Source organism: Hypanus sabinus, chromosome 8, assembly GCF_030144855.1.
Source record: "Hypanus sabinus isolate sHypSab1 chromosome 8, sHypSab1.hap1, whole genome shotgun sequence".
NCBI classification, from domain to species: Eukaryota; Metazoa; Chordata; class Chondrichthyes; order Myliobatiformes; family Dasyatidae; genus Hypanus; species Hypanus sabinus.
The window spans coordinates 149932680-149955966 of NC_082713.1; the positions used below are offsets into that span (position 1 = coordinate 149932680).

Consider the following 23287-nt stretch of genomic DNA (forward strand, 5'->3'; position numbering starts at 1 on the left):
GACCTTATTCCACACTATATCTCAATAAGCAAACAAACAGACAATCAAACAAACACATAATTAAACTCTTCTCTGAAGCTACTCCTGTTTGAAATGCAATGGGTGTGTTTGTAATAGAGACAGGCAACCTATCTCACAAGATTGAATTTGAGTTGTGCACTTCCTACACTATAGCACCCCATTTAGGATTGACAGCCCAGATGTAGTATTAAATCCCTGTTAGGTCTTGAACCCACAAACCTTTGATTTAGGGGAGAGATTATTACACCCATCTCTGAACTAATGGAATGCAGGCGGCTGGTACTTCATTCTGGGATCTTTTATTTGAGTATCGCACAGAGTAACATATGTGTTGAATAGACTCCCACTCACATCCATTTACGAAAACTCGGCTTGCTGCCTGGGTTTAATCTTGCTTTTCTTTGAAGTTGAGGCCAGCTGCTCAACAAAACAAATAGATTGTTTTTACACTAGCCAGGTAATCAGCATGTTAATTCTTTCTGCGAAGGCTGCCATTTCTGGTTGGATGTGTTCCTGCTGGTTAGATCATATGACCTTCGGTGAGCATGAAAACCTGGCAAACTCAGACCGAGCAGCCTGGTGGAAGTCAAAGACCAGGTTCATTGGCCACAAGAGTCTCCTTCATCCTTCCATGTTTTCCATCTTACCTCCTTTAATGTCACTAGCCTGTGGCATCAGCTCACATTTGTTCCATCCAATTTCAGTCATCATGACATATTGCTTTATGACATTTTGTTAATGATATTATATTCTTCGTCCAATCTATTTATCCCTCATCTCAATCCTCTTTTGCACCAGCTCTTTTCCCCTTGCTTTGTTCCTTCAAGAAAGCTGACAATATGTAACATTTTGCTCCATTCATTTATTTTGTAATCAAGAATAATTTTATGTCTTTGCACTGCATTGCTGCCACAAACAACTAATTTCATGTCATAAGACAGTTACAATAAACCTGATTCTGATACTGTTGGTCAGAGTCTGTGTGAAATATATTTTCTGCTTCTATTGGTATTGGTTCATTTCCTGTCAGTCACCATATGTACAGACAATAATCTATGTATATAAGCTGACTTATATATTTATATTTATTGTGTTCTTTTTCTTATGGTTGTGTTCTTTATCTTACTGTGTTTTTTCTGCTACTTTGGAGCCAGAGTAAGAATTATTTCATTCTCCTTTATGCTTGTGTACTGGGAGTGACATTAAACAATCCTGAATCTTAGATTGGCTTTATTTGTACATTTAAGCATACAATGAAATCCACCGTTTGTGTCAACAACAATCACAGTCTGAGGATGTGCAGGGGGCTGCCCACAAACATCGCAATGCTTCCAGCACCATACAGCATGCTCACATGCCTAAAGTTCACAAACCCTAACTTATGCATTGTTGGGATGTGGGAGGAAACTGGAGCACCCGAAGGAAACTCACGTAGTCACGGACAGAGCGTACACGCTTCTTACAGACTGTAGCGGAGATGTGAACCCTGATTGCCGACGCTGTAAACAGTTAGACTAACCATGATGCAACGGCTTGCCTTATTGTCACATGTACCACGATACGCTGAAAGGGTTGTCTTGCATGCTCCTCATGAAGATCAAAGTTATTACAGAATGCATTAAGGTAGAACAAGGCAGAACAATACAATGCAGAATGAAGTATAAAAACTACAGAGATGGAATTCATATTTAAGATGGAAACTGTCTTCAAAACCTTAATAATAATGACTTTATTGATATAGCATCTTTCATACATTAAGATGAATGCTCAAAGTGCTTTGCATAGATTGTAAAGATAAATCGATCTAGTCATAAAAATACGAGATAATATTAAAATCATAAGTAAAGACAAACGTTATACAAGATAAAATATAATTGATTATACCTAATTATATAAATCAACATTAGCCTCCTATAAGTAGGCCAAATTAAAAAGTAGGTATTTAGAAGTGTTTTGAAACGTTTCACAGTACTAGTCTCACGTATCTCAGTCAGTCGATTTTTCCCGATTTCTGGTGCATGAGCAAAATGCTGCATCACCTGTTCTAGGACCACCAAGCAAACCAGTATTCACAGATCTAAGATTATGATTCGGGATTCGCAGAATAAACACTCCAAAATATATGGAGGAGCTAGACTATTCAGAGCTTTATATACAATTAAAAGTATTTTAAAATTGATCCTGAAGACACAGGCAGCCAGTGAAATGTGGTCAGATTTTCTTATTTTGGTTAAGATTCTTGCTACTGCATCTTGAACAAGCTGCAGCCGATTTGTCTCTTACTTACGCAGTCATGAGAAAAGCACATTTCAGTAGTCTAATCAACTAAAAACAAAAGCGCATACCATCTTCTTGTGCTGAATTCCAAACCATGCACTCAAGGAAAAATTGCAGGAAAAACGGCAATTTCTTTCATGGATGCTGGCTGAAAAAATAAAAATACCTGCATAAAAATAGGATTCCAAGGAGTGAAAAAGGGACAAAATTAAGTCTGCGTCCCTGATCTGGTATCTTCCACTGTTTATTTTGAGCGCACAATTCATCTTTACTCTCTGTGGCTGTTACCAGAGAAGGATAATCAACAAATTTTCTAAACTAACACATAAAAGCTAGTTTTAAAAAGTAAAGCATCCTAAGTTCTGAAAATAGAACTATACAGCACAAGAAAAGGTACTCCGGCCTATCATGTCACCAATCACAGGAGGACAAATTAAACCAGTCCTTTGTGTCTGTACATGATAAATGTTCCTTTAATCTACACATGTTCATGTACCTATTTAAAAGCCTCTTGAATGTCACTATTGAATCTGTTTGTACTACCACTTCTGGCAGTGTGTTCCAAAAAAATCTTGCCCCACACATCTGCTTCAAACAACCCCCTGCATGGCCTCTAGTATTTGACATTTCTACTCTGGAGACAAAACTGTGGCCTTCAACCCTATCTGTGCCTCTCGTAATTTTATAGACTTTTAACAGTTCTCCCCTCAGCTTCCAGGGAAATATTCTACATACTGTGTGCTGGCTGAGTATTTTCAGCATTTATTTGGTTATATTTTAGATTTTCGTAATTTGTAGTATCTGTAATATAATTTTGCCATCCTGTCGCAGCTGGTGGGAAGGAGCTAAAACTCCTCCATATGGGTAGAGAATTCCTTGCCCACTTTGCTGAACTTCAGCAGCAGAGGAGAACCAGCTATGGAGAAACTGCAGGGCTGCTTCTAGAACCTGGAGGCAGTGAGCCACTGGAAGCCTCGTAGCAGCTGACAGTTGCAACTTCCATGGAGATAGATTATGATAGCTGGCTGCAGGACAGGTTTTGGGCCGATACAGATCATCCTTAATTCCATTGAACACAGAAGGAGATGCCACAAGCAAACAACGCAACCAAGGACAACATTCTCCAGATGGTTCGCAAAACTACTTTCACCTCTCTTACATCTTTTTCTTTCAAGTGTGGTTCTGCAAATGTTGGAGCCTGTGGTCTACTGTTCAGCCACATTTTGGTGGTGTGTTTTGAGGCCGATTGAGTGATCTGCCACTTTGCTGTCTCCGAGAGGGTTCGAGCGAAGCATATGGTCTTGAGACCATGAAACCTGGAGGTGGCCCATGATTGACTCCATTTCTTGCTGCTCTCACCGACTAAAGTGCTGAGGAATATTGAAATCATTGAGGCGAGCGCAGATAGCGAGCGGGTGTTCAGCGCCATCTACAAGCCTCTTGCTTGCTGCTGCCAGGGGAAGGTATCTGGGTGTGACAGTCTCTCTCTTCCTCTCTCTGACTGCTCCTGAATTCTTGGTGGATGGTGTCAGAGCAAGTTTGAATTGACGTGGCCAGTGGATTGGACTCTGTAGTGCATGTTATGATGTGCGTCTGGTGCCTGGTTGCTCCCTTCTTTGTTGCTGTTTTGAATTAGCGTGGCCTGCAGATAACAAACACCACGCTGAGCTGAATATGCCTGAACACTTCCAATACTGTGTTTTATATCCTGCGATTTTCACTTGATTTTTGTTGTTGTTTGCCCCCTTTGAAAAGGGGGGAGGGTTTGATATCTTTGAACAGGTTCCATGGTGTTGCTTTGTTTCGTGGCTGTCTGCGGGGAAGACACGTCTCAGGGTGGTATACCCCATACGTACTTTGATAATAAATGTACTTTGAATCTTTGAATGGAGGAATGGATCTGATGGGCTGAATAGACTACTTCCTATACCTTCATGATCCAGCAAGACATCAGATAACCGAAAATTAAGATGTGTTTGTTTTGACACAGCTTGGAGTTTTTTTTAATGGTTGCTAATTTTGTTTTTATTTGTTGACTAGTATAAATTGGTATATAATAGATATACCAGGTATATCCAATGCCCAGCCTACACACAGCCCATACATAAGGATAAAAGCTTGGGAGAGCGGTGACACAGAAATAGCAGCTGTTACAGGGCAGGAGGCAACTCAGCTTTCAGCTGCATTTCCAACCAGTGAATCATCTGGGTTATGAATAGTTCACAGGAATAGAACTTTATCATAATGTGGGGAGGACCTGCGTATTGGACAGAGGCAAAATAAAAACAGATGCCTCATATCAAAGGAACCTAAGTTTGAACCACAAATGAAGAGGATTTTTTTCCTGTTAAGTCAGCAATGCCTAAAAGCCCAATCCTCAGTTCCTGGAGGCTCCAGGCAATTGGAAAAACTTTGTCATTGTCAAAAGATTTACTTCTCCTCCCCCTGAAACCTCATTGCCTTGGCACAATTTATTTTCGTCTGATTTATCAAATCCATAATCTTGGTTGTAAGCTCATTCATTAAACCATGATTGTTTTGTAATAAATTATTATTACCATTTCAGGTCATTACAAAACTCAGCAATAAAGGTCAAATAAAAAAATCAAATTTGATGAAACCACTAGGAATCAAGAATAATTCTTCCTCCTTTGGTTTCTTTTAAATTGCTATATTTGAAATGTCTGAAAACTATATTGCAAGTTTAAAGTAATTCAGAGTGCTAAAACATTTATGTTTCAGCAATCATTCAGCTAACAATGTCAAATAAAAAATATGGAGATTTGCTTTGGCTAATGTCACTTTAGTATGCAAGATTTATTGTTCATATTTCCATGCTAGTCACATGCTGCTGGTGAGAAATTTCTTAGAAGGCAGATAGTGAAGTTTCACCTAGATTGTTTGCTCTTTCTTTGTGCTGTAACCCTGTCATTCCTAAGGTTTATGATTATGGGTTGGACCAGTTACAAGGAAATTCCATGCCCACTCTAACAAAAGATGTCTGCTTGAGTGCAAGTGAGACAGAAAGGAGGAAGAGTGTGCATTTCAGTAGCACAAACAACCAGTAGAAAGAAGAGCCCTCCCAGTTTGCTTGAAGAAAGACTTGAGATACTTAACCACATGATAAATTCCTTCATGATTTCAAAGATCTGGCATACTTACTTACGACATGGAGGGAGGCTGTTCTGTCAAGTCTATACATGCTCCCATTAGCCCCATTCCTCCCCCTCCTATTTCCCTACACCTTATCCTCTCTCCCTGTGTTTTTTCTATTGTTTTACTTCACACAGTAAGGGACAATTTACAGTAGCCAATTAACCTACCGACATGTCTCCAGTAGAGGAAAATTGAAACACCTTGCAGGAACCCATAATGGGAGAAAGTGCAATTACAAGACAGATAATACTTGAGGGCAGATCAAGCCCCAATTCATGGAGCCAGAAAGTAGCAGCACTAACTGCTGCCTCACTGTTCCACTCCCTGCTTGTGAATAGGATTCAAACTGACATTTTTTTTTCTTACAATGGTTTTAATGTGAGAAAATATGTCAATGTGTAAGCAAACAAAAGCCAAGATGAAGGAAAGGGGAAGACCAGTGAGAGAATTCATCCGGAAATAAGAAAATAAATCACTAAAGCATCAAGGAAAAATGTGAAACAAAGGAGTGATGTGCAAATAGAATTTCTTCCAGGTTACACAGGACAGCAAATTTTTTCAAAAGTGTTGCATCCTCAGAAATTTTGTTTGTTTATGATAAACCATTTGAAACTGAACACTAATATAATTTTAGACTACTTGTATCATGTAGGAATTTGGAGAAACAAGAGATTAGTTTTATTGAATATAATGTGTTTAATTGCATAATGGTGCTGATGCTTTCCAATAGTTCAACTAAGCTAAAAATGTTTTGTTGATGATTTTCATTTGTACTCAGTGACTGAGGCTTCTCATTTAACCGCCCAACAATAATCAGCCAGCGTTGGTGGATTCCAGTTGCTCTGATATTGTTTCTCCATGACTACAATGTCCTGGTGAAACTGTTCACTGTGCTCATCACCAACAGCTCCAAAATTTGCTGGGAAGAAGTCTAAATGGGAATGCAGAAAATGAATCTTTAGTGACATGTTTCACTTCATTGTTTTGTATGCTTGAAGCATGTTATCAACCAGCTGTATGTAGGTTGGTGCTCGGAGATTGCTAAGAAAATTTTCAACAACATATTTTGAATGCCTTCCATGCGATTTTCTCCAGTCCCACTAGAAATTCTTTGAATTGCCCCCCATTGACGACTTGTTTGATTTGCGGACCAACAAAAATGCCTTCCTTCATCTTGGCATCAGTTATTCAGACTTGAATTATGAATTGAAATAAAAAACATAGGTGATTTTTTAAAAAAATGGTGTGTGATAGGGAAACTTCAAGGTGATCTTCATGATCAACAGCCCAAAATCCGTAAGATACGCCCAAAGATATTCAGGAAGCAAAATCTTTGTTGTCCAGTGTTATCATCCAGGAAGGTCAGCTTTGAGAGCACTGGTGGGGAGAGAGGGCAATGAACTTAAGTTAGTGTGGGGAAGAAAACAAGATGACAGGCAAAAAAAATTCTATTAAGTGAATTTGGAGTTAATGAAAACTGATGAAAGTTGCAGCAATAAAAAGGCGCAAACAATATAGGTGCAGACTTGGCTCATATTACAGTGATGAATGTAGACAGCCTTTGTATTGGAGCAGATTGGAGGAGATAAAAGCAACTCAGATTCAAATAGAAGGCTACAAAGTCAAGAACAGTTTTCCAGTTAAAGCCTGAAATGAGAGAAACTTTCAGTGGTGTGATGTTTCTTTGATTGTTGCAACAGTTGGAGGTAATTGATTAGGGCTCCTTCTCTGATTGTAAACTTCCAAACCATTTCACTTCAATAATTTAGGAAAGGTGATGTTGCAGTCAACTTATGAGTACATGTAATATCATGCTGCAAAATCGGATAGACCAGATAGTCCCCATGGAAACATAAATAGGCCTTCGGCATTATTGGTCTTCTTCTCCAGAGAGTCAACTACACAGAGAACTAAAGTTATTTTCTAGCACATTTACCTTATGGACGTATATCAATTTTTTTATACCTTTGTGAAGTATCTCTCAGTTTTATGGCTGTAGCTCATTTACTAAGACTGGTATTAGTGAAGTCATTCTAGCATTATTCTTTGTCAGATCAGGCTCATACTTTATGATTGAAGTACTGAGAATTATTTTGAAAAAAAGTCCCATGGAGTTACAATTGTTTTCACAGAAAAAAAAACTAAATTCTGGAATAATTATTTAATGTCAGGAGGTAAATGCATGATGTATAGCGTTTCCTGCCAACATCAAGAAGGGATCCGAGCCAGTTACCTAGAGGATATGTTCTTTCAAACAAAAATATCACTTTTGAAAAAGGATCAGTTAAATTATAGATCCTTACCTGTCAAGCGTCCTCCTTTTGTGACCATCGATCACATAACAGAACTACAAACAGAAAATAATTCATATAAAAGCAGAGTTTGGAAAAGTGGATATTTCAATAATGCAAAGTAGGATTCAGTTTTCCTATAAAGGTAAAACTACTTATTTATCTTGTTATCTGTACAATGACAGTGTAGGCAATATTCTCTTAGTATTTTCTCACCCTCTGAATTATTTCTGAAGCTGTCCATGTGATGGTGTAGTCAAGATTCACGATGCAAGGCCAGGCACTGTGGTGCTTGGTGCTCATGTACTTAGCTTCCACACTCTGCCTGATGAAGATGCTAATCAGAGTAAGGCCATCAATGGGTACACTTTTGCCCCTGTGGTCTAAGGACCACATTGTGATCTGTCTGACTCACTCTACCTCGGATCACCAGATCAATCTGAAGAACCTAATTTTTAAAGAAGCTACTAACATTAAGAAAAATCCACAACCAAAATGCAAATACAAGCTACAAATGTGACTCCAGCCATTATTAACGTTCTTCAGAGGTTGCCAGCTTGGCATCAGTGGTGGCATAACCAGGACTTGTGATATGGACCAGCTGCTAATATAACCAGGTGCTATACCTTGCCCAGTGTTGACTTGCAGGCTAGAAGAGGGAAGGAGCACCTTGCACCTCCTTTGGTAGAGACATATTTCCACCCTGCCACCCGTAACCTATCATATGAAACTGTCCAAACTATTGTACACCAATAAGACATATGCACTCAATACCTTATACAGTTCCAACTCTCAATGGTAAGCTATGACATTTATTTATATATTCCTCTCTCTAAAACTATGCAAGCGATCAATCCTGTTTGTAGTTCCTTGTGACCTTTTCTTTGTATTTAAATATTATTCATTCTTTGACTTCATAGAGGAGAACATTTCTATCCGCAGTTCCCTTAAAAGCTACGAAGTTCTATCTTGAACACTCCTTATTTTTAAATCCAAAAATCTGAACCCATCTCAACCCCACCCCCCCCCCCCCCCCATTGTACCATTTTAAGACTAAGGGCTGGTATAAGTCTTTTGAAACTTCTGTTGGAGAAGTATTTTGTATTTGAGAAATAACATGTGTTTTGAGGGGGAGAAGATCTAAGTTTACGATCATTCTGAAAAGCTGATGAATGTCTTTTATTCCAGTGACCAGTCTGATTCTTTTCAAAAGCCAGTTGAAGACAGGACAAAATATCCTGGAAGAATACTTGTAAAATATATATATTGATTTATAAATCTTAGGTGACAGCTATATTGCAGGGGTCTAGAGGAGGTTTTTCTGTTTACATTTACAAGTCGATCAGGATTTCCTCTCAGTTTCAAAAGTTCAGTACAGAGCTTCTTGGATCCTTGTGGCAGACTGGCATAAAATTTCCAGTCAAAGTTGTACATGTTTTCCATGTCTTATAAATGCACTTCTGTAGAATATAACAGTGATTATTGTTGCAAACATTATATCTCTGCAACATATCTCACCAGTTATGCATTTGTCAAAAGTGAACTGCCGTGAAGAAGCAGTATTTCTGCCTTGCTGGTGATAGACCATAGACCATAAGATATAGGAGCAGAATTAGGTCAGTTGGCCCATCAAATCTGCTCCGCCATTTCATCATGGCTGATCCATTTTTCCTCTCAGCCTGAATCTCCTGCCTTCTCCCCGAATCTCTTCGTGCCTTGACCAATTAAGAATCTATCAACCTCTGCTTTGAATATATGCAAAGTCTTGACCTCCACAACTGCCTGTGGCAATGACTTCTACAGATTCACCATACACTGGCTCAAGAAATTCTTTCATATCTCTGTTCTAAAAGGATGCCCCTATATTCTGAGGATGTGTCCTCTGCTCCTAGACTCCCACATCATAGGAAACACTCTCTTCACATCCACTCTATCAAAGCCTTTCACCATTCGATAAGTTTCAATTCGGTCACTCCTCACTCTTCTGAATTCTAGTGGATACAGGCCCAGAGCTATCAAACCCTCTTCATATGTCAAGCCATTCAATTCTGGAATCATTTTTGTGAACCTCCTTTGAATCCTCTCCAATGGTAGTGGAGGATTGCTTCTCTGAGTGGAGGCTTGTGACTAGTGGTGTGCCACAGGGATCAGTGCTGGGTCCATTGTTATTTGTCATCTATATCAATGATCTGAATGGTAATGTAAATTGGATCAGCAAATTTGCTGATGATACAAAGATTGGAGGTGTAGTGGACAGTGAGTAAGGTTTTCAAAGCTTGCAGAGGGATCTGGACCAGCTGGAAAAATGGACTGAAAATGGCAGATGGAGTTTAATACAGACAAGTGTGAGGTATTGCATCTTGGAAGGACAAACCAATGTAGAACATGCAAGATAAATGGTAGGGCACTGAGGAGTGCAGTAGAACAGAGGGATCTGGGAATACAGATACAAAATTCCCTGAAAGTGGCGTCACAGGTAGACAGGGCCGTACATTGGCTTTTATAAATCAAAGTATTGACTATAAGAGTTGGAGCATTATGGTGAAGTTGTATTGGTGAGGCCGAATTTGGAGTATTGTGTGCAGTTTTGGTCACCAAGTTACAGGAATAATATTAATGAGGTTGAAAGAGTGTAGAGAAGGTTTACAAGGATGTTGCTGGGACTTGACAAACTGAGATGTGCTAACTGAGTTACAGAGAAAAGTTGAATAGGTTAGGACTTTATTCCCTGGAGCATAGAAGAATGAGGGGAGATTTGATAGAGGTATTTAAAATAATGATGGGTATAGATAGAGTGAATGCAAGCAGGCTTTTTCCACTGAGGCTAAGGGGGAAAAAAAACAGATGACATGGGTTAAGGGTGAAGGGGGAAAAGTTTAAAGGGAACATTAGTGGAGGCTTCTTCACACAGAGAGTGGTGGGAGTGTGGAATGAGCTACCAGATGAAGTGGTAAATCTAGGCTCACTTCTAACATTTAAGAAAAACTTGGACAGGGTACATGGATGAGAGATGTATGGAGGGCTATGGTCCAGGTGCAGATCAGTGGGACTTGGCAGAAAATGGTTTGGCACAGCTAAGAAGGGCCAAAAGGCCTGTTTCTGTGCCTGCCTTTCTGTTTCTACTTCCTCTAAACTACTTGCCCCTCCACCTATCTTTGTGTCATCTGCAAACTTTGCAACAAAGCCATTAAGCCATCATCCAACTCTCTGACATATAACCTGAAAGGAAGTGCTCTCAACACAGTGGAACACCACTAGCCATTGGCAGCTAACCAGAAAGGCTCCTTTTCTTCCCACTCTTTGCCTCCTGCCAGTCAGCCAGTGCTTTATCCATGCTAGTATTTTCCTGTAATACCACGGGCTCCTAACATGTTAAGCAGCCTCATGCATGGCATGTTGTCAAAGGGCTTCTGAAAATCCAAGTACACAACATCCACTGATTCTCTATTGTCCAACTTGTTATTTTTTCAAGTAATTCCATAGATTTGTCAGGCAATGTTTTTCCTGGAGGAAATCGTGCTGGATACGGCTTATTTAATCATGTGTCTCCAAGTACAGCAAAACCACATCCTTAACAATTGACTCCAACATCTTCCCAACCACTGAGGTCAGACTAACTGGCCTATACTTTCTTTTCTTCTGCCCATTTCCCTTCTTGAAGAATGGAGTGATATTTGCAGTTCTTCTGGAACTATCCCAGAATCCAGTGATTCTTGAAAGATCATTACTGATGCTTCCACAATCACTTCAGCCAGCTCTTTCAGAAGTCTGGGGTGTGCACTATCTGGTCCAGGTGACTTCAGACTTTTCAGTTTCCCCGGTAACTTCACACACTTCTCACCCTGGACACCATCGAACCTCAGCTATGTTACTCGTGTCTTCCACAGTGAAGACTGATGTGAAATACTTATTCAGTCCATCTGCCATTTCTTTGACTCCCATTACAAGTACACTCTTTTACACTTTATGTATCTGAAGAAATTTTTGGTATCCTCTTTAATATTATTGGCTAACTTACTTTTGTATTCTATCTTTTCCTTCTTAATGACTTTTTTTAGTTGCCTTCTGTTGGTTTTTTAAAACTTCCCAATCCTCTAACCCTTGTTATCTTGCCTTTAGAATACTTCTCCCTCTTTGGGATATATATATATCCTGTGCCTTCTGATTTGCTTCCAGAAATTTCAGCTATAGCTCCTCCGCTGTCATTCCTGCCAGTATACTTTTCCGATCAATTTTGGCCAACTCCTCTCTCATGTTTCTGTAATTCCCTTTACTCCACTATATTACTGATAAATCTGACTTTAGCTTCTCCTTCTCAAATTTCAGGGTGAATTCAATCATATTATGATCATTGATGTGATCAGGGGATTTGCCCAACCAAGCTTCTTGAGTAAGGAGCAAACACGAGGAAATCTGCAGATGCTGAAAATTCAAACAACACACACAAAATGCTGGTGGAACACAGCAGACCAGGCAGCATCTATAGGAAGAAGCACTGTCAACATTTCGGGCTGAGACCCTTCGTAGAAAATAATAATTAAACAGTCTAACCTAAGAACTAAATAGTTGGCTCCAACAAGAAGATAGTATAAGCTCAGAAGATTTGAAACCAATCTCACTTATTGGGGTGAGGGTTTGATTTCCTTTGTGCAGAAATGCAAATTCTCATTTACTCCATTATTTTCCACAATGCTCCTAACACACCTTCTTTTCCCTTACAACTAGTGTTTCAGGCTGGTCAGGCTAATGTCTATCTCAGGTCTTATGAGAGGTGTCAGCTGTGAGACAGTGGCATTCACCTTGAAGTCAGAACATCATTGATATGTGTCCTACTGTGGAGTTATGGAAGCATTATTTATACTGTCACTCTAACTAAAACTAAAACTTTACTGCTTCTTCACAACAATTCCCTGCTGGCAACTGAAAAAAGTAATAAAAAGAGGAAGGATGAAATATGAAGTTAAGCTAGCCAATAATATAAAAGAAGATGCCAATAGTTTTTTTTCAGATATATAAAGAATAAAAGAGGGGTGACAGTGTATATTGGCCCATTGGAAAATTATACTGGAGAAGTAGGAATGGGGACAAAGAAATGACAGATGTACTGAATAAATATTTTGCATTAGTCTTTACTGTGAAAGACATCAGCAGCATATGCCCAGAAATAAAACAGTGTCAGTGGGAAGAAGTAAGTGTTGTCTCAATTGCTAAGGAGAAGTAGCTTGGGGAGCTGAAAGTTCTGAAGGTGGAAAAGTAACCTGGACTAGATGGATGCAATGCAGGTTCTCGAAAAAGGAGCTGAACAAATTGTGCAGGCTTTGGTAATGATCTTTCAAGAATCACAAGATTCTGAAATAATTTTGGAGGACAGGAGAATGGCAAAGGTCACTCCACTCCTTAAGATGAGAGGGAGATGAAAGACAGGGAATTACAGGCCAGTTAGCCTGACTTCAGAGGTTGGGAACTTGTTAGAGTACAGACTCAGAATTATGAATGATGAGGTTTCAGGGAGGCACATGATAACATAGACTGAAGTCAACATGGTTTTCTGTATTGACAGTAAATGGTGACAAATCTGTTGGAATTCTTTGAGAAAGTGACAAGCAGGATAGACAAAGGAGTCAGTGGATGTTGCTTACTTGGACTTTCAAGATGCCACTCATGAGGCTGCTAAATAAGATAAGAGGCCATGTACTACAGTAAAGATACTAGTATGGATAGAAAATTGGCTGACTGGCAGAAGGGGAAGTCTGGGAATAAAGGGAGCCTTTTCTGATTGGCTGTTGGTGACTAATGGTTTTCCACAGGAGTTGGTGTTGGCTACAATATTTTTCATGTTATATATTGATCTGGATGATGAATTGAGGGCATTTTGGAAAGCTTGTGGATGATACAAAGATAGGTGAAGGGGCAGGTAGCATTGAGGCAGCAGGGAATTTGCAGAGATATTTGTACCGATCAGGGACAATGGGCAAAGAAGTGGGAGATGGAATATTATGTAGGGAAGGGTATAGCGTTGCTGTTTGGTAGTAGGAATAAGGATGTAGACTATTTTCTAAATGGGGAATGAATTCAGGAATCAGAAGTGCAAAATGACTTGGGCATCCTTGTGCAGGATTCCTTAAGGTTAACTTGCAGGTTGAGTCAGTGGAGAGGAAGGTAAATGCAACGTTAGCTTTCATTTCCAGAGGACTAGAAAATAAATGCAAGGATGTAATGCTGAGGCTCTGTAAGGCATTAATCAGACCACATTTGGAGTATTGTGAGCAGCTTTGGGATCTAAGCTGAAAGAAAGGATGTGCTGGCATTAGAGTGGGACACTGATGGTTTATGAGAATAATCCCAGAAGTGAAACAGTTCATGTATGAGTAACTAGACGTACAAACAAGCTGGATGAACTCAGCAGGTCGGGCAGCATCCGTTGAAATGAGCAGTCAGCGTTTCGGTCTGAGACCCTTTGTCAGGACTGAAGAAGGAGGGGGCAGGGGCCATATAAAGAAGGTCGGGGGAGGGTGGAAGGTGCCAGGTGAAAAACCAATCAGAGGAAAGATCAAGGGGTGGGGGAGGGGAAACAGTGAGGGGATTGGCCAGAGAGGTGAAGAAGGAATGAAAGGGAAAAGCACTATGGGTAGTAGAGGAAGGCAGAATCATGAGAGAGGTGATAGGCAGCTGGAAGAGGAGGCAGAGTGAAAATGGGATGGGGGAAGGGAGAGGGAGGGAATTACCAGAAGCTGGAGAATTTGATGTTCATACCAAGGGGCTGGAGGCTACCCAGTCGGTATATGAGGTGTTTCTCCTCCAACCTGAGTTTGGCCTCATCATTGCAATAGAGGAGGCCATGTATGGACATATCCGAATGGGAATGTGAAGCAGAGTTGAAATGAGTGGCAACTGGGAGATCCTGTCTGTTGTGGCGGACGGAGTGTAGGTGCTCAACGAAGCGGTCCCCCAATCTGCGTCGGGCCTCATTTAGGCCTCAGAATAGAAGGACATCCCTTTAGAACAGAGGTGAGAAGGAATTTCTATATCCTGATTCTCCGGTATTCTTTGCTACTGACAGTTGTGGAGGCCAAGTCACTGAGTACACTTAAAGCCGAGGTTGATAGGCACTTAATGAAAAGGTTATGGCAAGAAGGCAGGTGAATGCAATTGAGAGGAAAAAAACAAATCAGCCAAATAGACCAAATGACCAAGTTCTGCTTCTATGTTTCATGGTCTTATTAATGAAGTACAATGCAAGTATTCTCCCTGTAGCTGCTTCTCTTTATTTTGCACTCTCTTAATGTTTTACCATAGTACCTCAATGTATTATGTAATAAATTGATCTATAGTATAGGAACAGTATGGAAGACAAGCTTTTCACTGTACCTCAGCACATCTGACAATAATAAACCGATTCCAGTTCCAAATATGTAAACCAGTTCCTTCATCCCCGGAATCCTGAATAATACTTATCTCTCGGAGTATATTGGCTCTTTGCTTTCCTTGAGATCCTCCTTAATACCCAATATAGGACAAAGCTTGTGGTTCCTCCTAATATCTGCTCCTTTGATTTGGATAATGATAATAGACAATAGACAATAGGTGCAGAAGTAGACCATTCGGCCCTTCAAGCCTGCACTGCCATTTTGAGACCATGGTTGATCAACTACTATCAATACCCAGTTCCTGCCTTGTCCCCATATCCCTTGATTCCCCTATCCATAAGATACTTATCTAGCTCCTTCTTGAAAGCATCCAGAGAATTGGCCTCCACTACCTTCCGAGGCCGTGCATTCTAGACCCCCACAACTCTCTGGGAGAAGAAGTTTTTCCTTAACTCTGTCCTAAATGACCTACCCCTTATTCTCAAACCATGCCCTCTGGTACTGACTCTCCCAGCATCTGGAACATATTTCCTGCCTCTATCTTGTCCAATCCCTTAATAATCTCAAATGTTGCAATCAGATCCCCTCTCAATCTCCTTAATTCCAGCGTGTACAAGCCCAGTCTCTCTAACCTCTCTGCGTAAGACAGTTCGGACATCCCAGGAATTAACCTCGTGAATCTACGCTGCACTTCCTCTATAGCCAGGATGTCCTTCCTTAACACTGGAGACCAAAACTGCACACAATACTCCAGGTGTGGTCTCACCAGGGCCCTGTACAAATGCAAAAGAATTTCCTTGCTCTTGTGCTCAATTCCCTTTGTAATAAAGGCCCATTCCATTAGCCGTCTTCACTGCCTGCTGCACTTGCTCATTCACCTTCAGTGACTGATGAACAAGTCCTCCTAGATCTCTTTGTATTTCTCCCTTACCTATCTCTACACCGTTCAGATAATAATCTGCCTTCCTGTTCTTACTCCCAAAGTGGATAACCTCACACTTATTCACATTAAACGTCATCTGCCAAGTATCTGCCCACTCACCCAGCCTATCCAAGTCACCCTGAATTCTCCTAACATCCTCATCACGTCACACTGCCACCCAGCTTAGTATCATCAGCAAACTTGCTGATGTTATTCTCAATGCCTTCATCTAAATTGTTGAAGTAAATTGTAAACAGCTGTGGTCCCAATACCGCACCCTGTGGCACCCCACTAGTCACCACCTGCCATTCTGAGAAACACCCATTCACCGTTACCCTTTGCTTTCTATCTGCCAACCAGTTTTCTATTCATGTCAATGTCTTCCCCCCAATGCCATGAGCTCTGATTTTACCCACCAATCTCCTATGTGGGACCTTATCAAATGCCTTCTGAAAATCGAGGTACACTACATCCACTGGATCTCCCTTGTCTAACTTCCTGGTTACATCCTCGAAAAACTCCAATAGATTAGTCAAGCATGATTTGCCCTTGGTAAATCCATGCTGGCTCGGCCCAATCCTATCACTGCTATCTAGATATGCCACTATTTCATCTTTAATAATGGACTCTAGCATCTTCCCCACTACTGATGTTAGGCTGACAGGACGATAGTTCTGTTTTCTCCCTCCCTCCTTTCTTAAAAAGTGGGATAACATTAGCCATTCTCCAATCCTCAGGAACTGATCCTGAATCTAAGGAATATTGGAAAATGATTACCAATGCATCCACAATTTCCAGGGCCACCTCCTTTAGTACCCTAGGATGCAGACCATCTGGACCTGGGGATTTGTCAGCCTTCAGTCCCATCAGTCTACTCATCACCTTTTCCTTCCTAATGTCAATCTGTTTCATTTCCTCTGTTACCCTTTGTCCTTGGCCCATCCATACATCTGGGAGATTGCTTGTGTCTTCCCTAGTGAAGACAGATCTAAAGTACTTATTAAATTCTTCTGCCATTTCTCTGTTTCCCATAACAATTTCACCCAATTCATTCTTCAAGGGCCCAACATTGTTCTTAACTATCTTCTTTCTCTTCAAATACCTAAAAAAGCTTTTGCTATCCTCCTTTATATTCCTGGCTAGCTTGCGTTCGTACCTCATTTTTTTCTCTCCATATTGCCTTTTTAGTTAAGTTCTGTTGTTCCTTAGAAATTTCCCAGTCATCTGTCCTCCCACTCACCTTAGCTCTGTCATACTTCCTTTTTTTTAATGCTATGCAATCTCTGACTTCCCTTGTCACCACTGTGGCCCCCTTCCCCCCTTTGAATCCTTCCTTCTCCGGGGGATGAACTGATTTTGCACCTTGTGCATTATTCCCAAGAATACCTGCCATTGCTGTTCCACTGTCTTTTCTGCTAGGATATCTGTCTAGTTAACTTTGGCCAGCTCCTCCCTCATGGCTCCATAGTCTCCCCTGTTCAACTTCAACACTGACACCTCCGAGCTGCCCTTATCCTTCTCAAATTGCAGATAAAAACTTATCATATTATGGTCACTACCTCCTAATGGCTCCTTTCCTTCAAGATCGCTTATCAAATCCTGTTCATTACACAAGACTAAATCCAGAATAGCCTTGTCCCTGGTCGGCTCTCGTACAAGCTGTTTCAAGAATGCATCCCGTAGGCACTCTACAAACTCCCTATCCTGGGGTCCAGCACCAACCTGATTCTCCCAGTTCACCTGCATGTTGAAATCCCCCATAACTACTGTGACATTACCTTTGCCACATGCCAATGTTAACTCCCTATTCAACTTGCACCCAATATTCATGTTACTGTTTGGTGGCCTGTAGACAACACCCATTAGGGTCTTTTTGCCCTTACTGTTCCTCAGTTCTATCCACATAGACTCTACTTCTCCTGATCCTATGTCCCCCCTTGCAAAGGACTGAATCTCATTCCTCACCAACAGGGATATTTTCCCTCAGACCTTTGAACCAGTTTTGCATACTACTTTGATAACGAAACCAGTATAAATAGCCATTCATACCTGAAGCAACGGTTTGAGACTGGAAGATATTGGCAGGCTAAAACTGCAACATGACCAATTTATTTGAAACACTGAAACCCAATAAGCTGAATAAATTAAGCTATCACACCATTTTAATTTTTTTCAAGGCAGAATCCTGTCTCGTCTGTTCTCATTCACACTGATTACTCCCTAGGTCTCAAGGTGATTCAGGGCCCATTTATTTTTTATAGTGAACCAAACAAAACTTTCATTTTGTATTTTTGAGAGCTTTCATAGAATTTTTCCCAAATTCTTAGAGGCATTTGTCATTTTACCCTCATTATAATGGAAGACACTTCCACAGTTTCAGAAGAAAGCATACCTACTTCAGTGTTGGTGCTGAAGTCCTCCATGTTTCCAAAAGTACTTACAGAGCTCTGAGAACCAGTGTGTTAAGAAGAAATGTATTACGCAAGCTGTCACAGGATTCTGCCATCTTCCCCAATAAACCAATTGCCAGCACTAACGTAGCACTGCAAGCAAGTTCACTACAGTCCTCAACTTCTGGCCATTCCAGGCTACCACAGAGATATTGATGACACCAGTCAGTCACAATGGGGGGAAGGCGGAGCTAAAGGTGGTGCCAGAGGATGACTTCTCTCAGCTCATCAGCCAAACAGTTAAATTCTTCCTATTCTTTGATTTACAGCAGCACTCAAAGACTGAGGTTCAGCATGACGGTGTGTTGCCGTTCTCAGAGCTCGCTGATCGGCTGCGTTTCGACATAACCAGGTGCCTTTAGGGCCCGCAGGGCTCTACAGAGACAAGTTCTCGGTGGCGTCGCGTACTGAAGCACAACGGGAGCTGGAACCTCGAAGACAGCAAGAGTGGCTGTTGGAGAGCTCTGCACTCGGTAAGCCGAATCTTGAGTTGGAGAACACGAAGCAAGCAATGGTTCAGACTGACTGTAATATCAAAATAGCGACTGTTTTCTCCTCTGTCACAGTGGAAGGAGTGATATCTGTGGAGCGAGCCTGTTGAATGTTGGAGTGAACAGTTAGTTCTTGATGTATTGTAAACCATGATAATAGACAATAGGTGCAGGAGTAGGCCATTTGGCCCTTCTAGCCAGCACGGCCATTCACTGTGATCATGGCTGATCATAGACAATTAGTATCCCGTTCCTGCCCTCTCCCATATCCCTTGACCCCGCTATCTATAAGAGCTCTATCTAATCTTTAGGAGCTTTGCGGTTGTTTAGATGGTGGGTTGTCGGAATGTTGATGCTTTGTGCTAGAATAAGTGGGGCTGAGGGAGGGGAGGGTTGGTTCTGTTTGCTGCTGCTCATGTGTGGGAGGGGGCAGGTGGCTTTGGGGTTCTTATATTTTTTTCTGTCATTCATTCTTTGGGGGATTTTCTTCTGTTTTGAGGATATTTGCAGAGAATAAGAGCTTCAGGTTTTATATTGTATACAATTTCTGATATTAAATGAAGCTATTGAATATTGAATGGGGTTGAGAGGGATAATAAATCAGCCATGATGGAATGGTGAAACAGATTTTATGGGCCATATGCCCTAATTCTGCTTCAATGTCTTATGGTCTTTTGATTTAAAAATATAAATGTCTATTAAACAGTCCACCGATCCAATATTCATTGCCGAAAGCATTTTTTCCCTTTGTTCCAGGGTGACCGCAGATTGTAGGTTTGTCTCCAGTCCAGTATGGAGCTTCACTTGATGTGTAATGAAAAATTATAATTGTCATATTTGTCCATGTTCTAATATTCCTTATTTTGAGGCTGAGCAATAGAGAATAAATCGAGAAGAACAAAGAGACGCAGAAGGTCTCTATAATTTATGCAAATAGTTTAAGATTCAAGATTGTTTATTGTTATTCCTCAGTAAACAAGTGTAAAGTGTTTGAAATGATTGTTAGTCTGGATATGATGTAACAAGAAAAACACAGTAGGCATGAAGAACACAACAAAAAAGCATAATAAATATAGCTTAGATATACAGACTGATTGTATGTACATAAAGTGATTCTATGTACAGGAGAATCTGTACATGAGATGACTCTGACAATAAATGATAATGCGGTGGTGGTGAGGGTATGGTGAGGTGTTTAATGGGTGAAGGTGTCGATCAGCCTGATGGCCTGAGAGAAGTAACTGCTTTTGAGTCTGGTAGTCCTGGTGGTCCTGGTGTGAAATCTGCATAGCCTCTTCCCTAATGGGAGTGGGACAAACAGACCACGAGCAGGATACTGCTGTCCGTTTCCCCTCACCTTTCTGTAGAAATGTCCTTGATGATGGGTTGGCTGGTGCTGGTGATGCATCACTATGTCCATGTGTTATATAGATACGTCACACTGTAATGTTCTTTTTTCTCTTTGAAAATAAGCTATGATTGATATATTCAGGTTATCTACAGATTTGTAAGTGTCCTGTGCCTCTCTTAGCTTTTCAAAACTACTCTCATTAGTGTTGTATCCACTTCTTAAGGATTATCCTATTTCTTGACTCTGTTCAATGGAACCTTCTGGCTTTTCTTCCAAAGTATCTCCTTCAGGGCTTCCCAATCTGGGTCCATGGACCCCTTGCTTCATGGTATTGATCCATGGCGTAAGAAAGGTTAGGAACCCCCACTCTACTTGATTATCTTCCAGAATACTTGTGGAAGATGGATACACTGTAGCTTGCTAAGTAACATCTCACTATTAAACTTATAATATTTGTTTCTTCAGGGCTTATTCAAAAATCCCCATTTAAAATTGACAAGTATGACAATTATAATTTTTCATTACACATGTAATGCATTGAAACATGTGAGTGTGTTGGAACATTTTGTTTCCTAAAGGGCTCATATAGAAATAAACAATACTGATGACTGTCATCTTAGAATGGTTGCTCTGGTAAACCATTGCATCAGAAAATTCATTTCTAATTGTGTGTCTTGTGGCAGCCCTGGAGATAACAACTTGATCCATCAGAATAAATTGTTATCTCATAGTAATCAACACGTACTCTTTTGAAGAGTCTTGTTGGCTATTTCCCCGGATTGGCTGTGCCTCCTTGACAAGGCGTACTCCTGCTTACTGGCTCTTTATTTAATCTTGGAAAACAAACAAAACTTTTTGTACTGCCTTTATGGTGACGATACCAGAATTTTCAGTGTAGAGTCCTATAATTTATCTTCTCAGTAAATTTTGGTATGACAATTCTGTTCCCCATATAACACAACTTCTATCCATTGCCAACTCATCTTCATTTGTAGTACAGAGTTATGCCTTCATCTGGATATTTTGCTAATTCTGGCCATCTGTTTAAATTTGTCTCTTTTTCCATTTGAGAGTGATACCTTTTTGTATCTTCTGGATATCCTCATTGCTGTAACTTGAAAATCATTTGAATTATAAAGCTAAATGTTTTAATTGTATGCAGTATACTGTTTGTTATTTCATGGTACTGATTTGTAACGGTAACAAATCACACAGCATTCACACAAACAGGGGGATTTGGGGAGCTTGCATTTCAATCCCACACGTTTGGCGTGTCTTCCCTAGACTTACACAGCCGACAGAACCACAGTGTTACCTGCATGTTATACTTTCACCCTACATATCTGAATTTGCAAGTGGTAACTTTGATGATAGTATATAGTAATTTGTTTTAATTTTTTAGGCTTGACCACATCATTAGACTGAAATAAGGAAATAAGTCATATAATTGGTAATATGATTCAGGTACAAATACTACTAATTGAGGCTTGTGATTTTTGACCAACGATATGCACAGTGACAAATGTACTTTCTCTTTACTTGAAAGACAATTCCATGTGTTCCTTTTTCAATTTGAGCATAATGTCTCTCACTCTTCAGCAATGTTCATGAAACAAAGGCAATTCCTTTTTTCTAACCCATTAGTTATTACATGACTTCTAATCCATAATTCAAATCATTACATGCAAGCTTCAGTGTACATGTTGTACCACAGTGACTCAGTTCTCTTCATATTAGTCATTTGAAATTTGCCGTTCTTTGCATCAATTCCCTTTTTTGTTGCTTTTCTTCAATATCTGATGTAATGCTATTGACAGGAACTGTCAGAAATCTATCTCAGTATTACATCATATCTTAGAGTGATGCTATTACAGCTTAGGGTGTCAGAGTTCAGAGTTCAATTCAGGTGCCGTCTGTATGTTGTTGGCATATTCTCCCTATGGGTTTCCTCCGACAGGCCAAAGATGGTTAGTAGGATCATTTTAAATTGTCCTGTATATAGGCCAGGGTTAAACAGGTGGGTTGTTGGACCGGAAGGGCCTGTTCTATGTTGATCTCTAAATTAAATAAAAGTAATTAACATAAGTTGAACAATATTTTCAGGTTTCCCTGGCCTAATAATACCTCTGCCTTTTCAATGACTTGTAATCCATTTGCATTTTTAGGCAGATTAAGAAAATTACTTTTCTGTTCAAATGCATAATTGCTTCTTTTTAGCCTTATGATCACGTGAAGAATAGTGGTTGGTTCTGCTGCCTCACAGGATTCTATCTTAATCCTGTGCTTGCCTGTGTGGAGTTTATATATTCTCTGTGACCATGTGGGGTTCCTTTGGATGCTCTGGTTTCCTCCTGTATGTGAAAGATGCTCCATGTGATAGATTAACTGGTTGCTCTAAATTGTTCGTAACGTAGCACAAGAAGCAGGGTCATGATGGGGATGCAAGAGAGAATAAGTAGAGTCAGTGTTTGATGGCAAGTATGCATCTGATGAACTGAAGAGTTTTTCTGCGCTCAATGATTTATAATATTCAAAGGTTTTTTACTTTGGTAATTCTGGTTCTTTTTCATCTTTTGATTACTTAGACAGACTTTGCAACTTTGCTGCCTCTTGTCCACTTCAAATTTTATAAGATTTTCAGTTTCAATTTCAAACCATAGATAATATTATGTCAAGAGACTCTGACACCTTCCCCGATCACTGCAGGACCCTTTAGTGAGGTCAGCTTGCAGAAGGTCAGGCAAGCTGCCATCTACAGGTCACGTGCAGAACCAGAGGAGTAACCACACTCAATCATTGTTACACCACCATCAAGGAGGCTTACTGTGTTATAACACACTTCGGCAAGTCCGATCACCTGCCTGTACTTCTACTCACCGCTGCAGCACAAGTGGTGAGAAAGGTATGGTCAAGGGAGCTGGAGAAGCATTTACAGCACCACTTTGAATTGGTAGACTGGAC

General features: G+C 40.4%; 1 long non-coding RNA gene across 1 annotated transcript in view; it reads left to right on the forward strand.

Annotated features, from left to right (window-relative positions):
* LOC132398590 (uncharacterized) overlaps positions 1 to 19287 on the forward strand; it is a 52554-nt gene extending 33267 nt beyond the window's left edge. Inside the window, exon 4 of the long non-coding RNA XR_009513706.1 lies at positions 18754 to 19287. This is a non-coding gene — a long non-coding RNA (uncharacterized LOC132398590). The remainder of the gene's footprint in view (positions 1 to 18753) is intronic.
* Positions 19288 to 23287: the final 4000 nt, after the last annotated feature.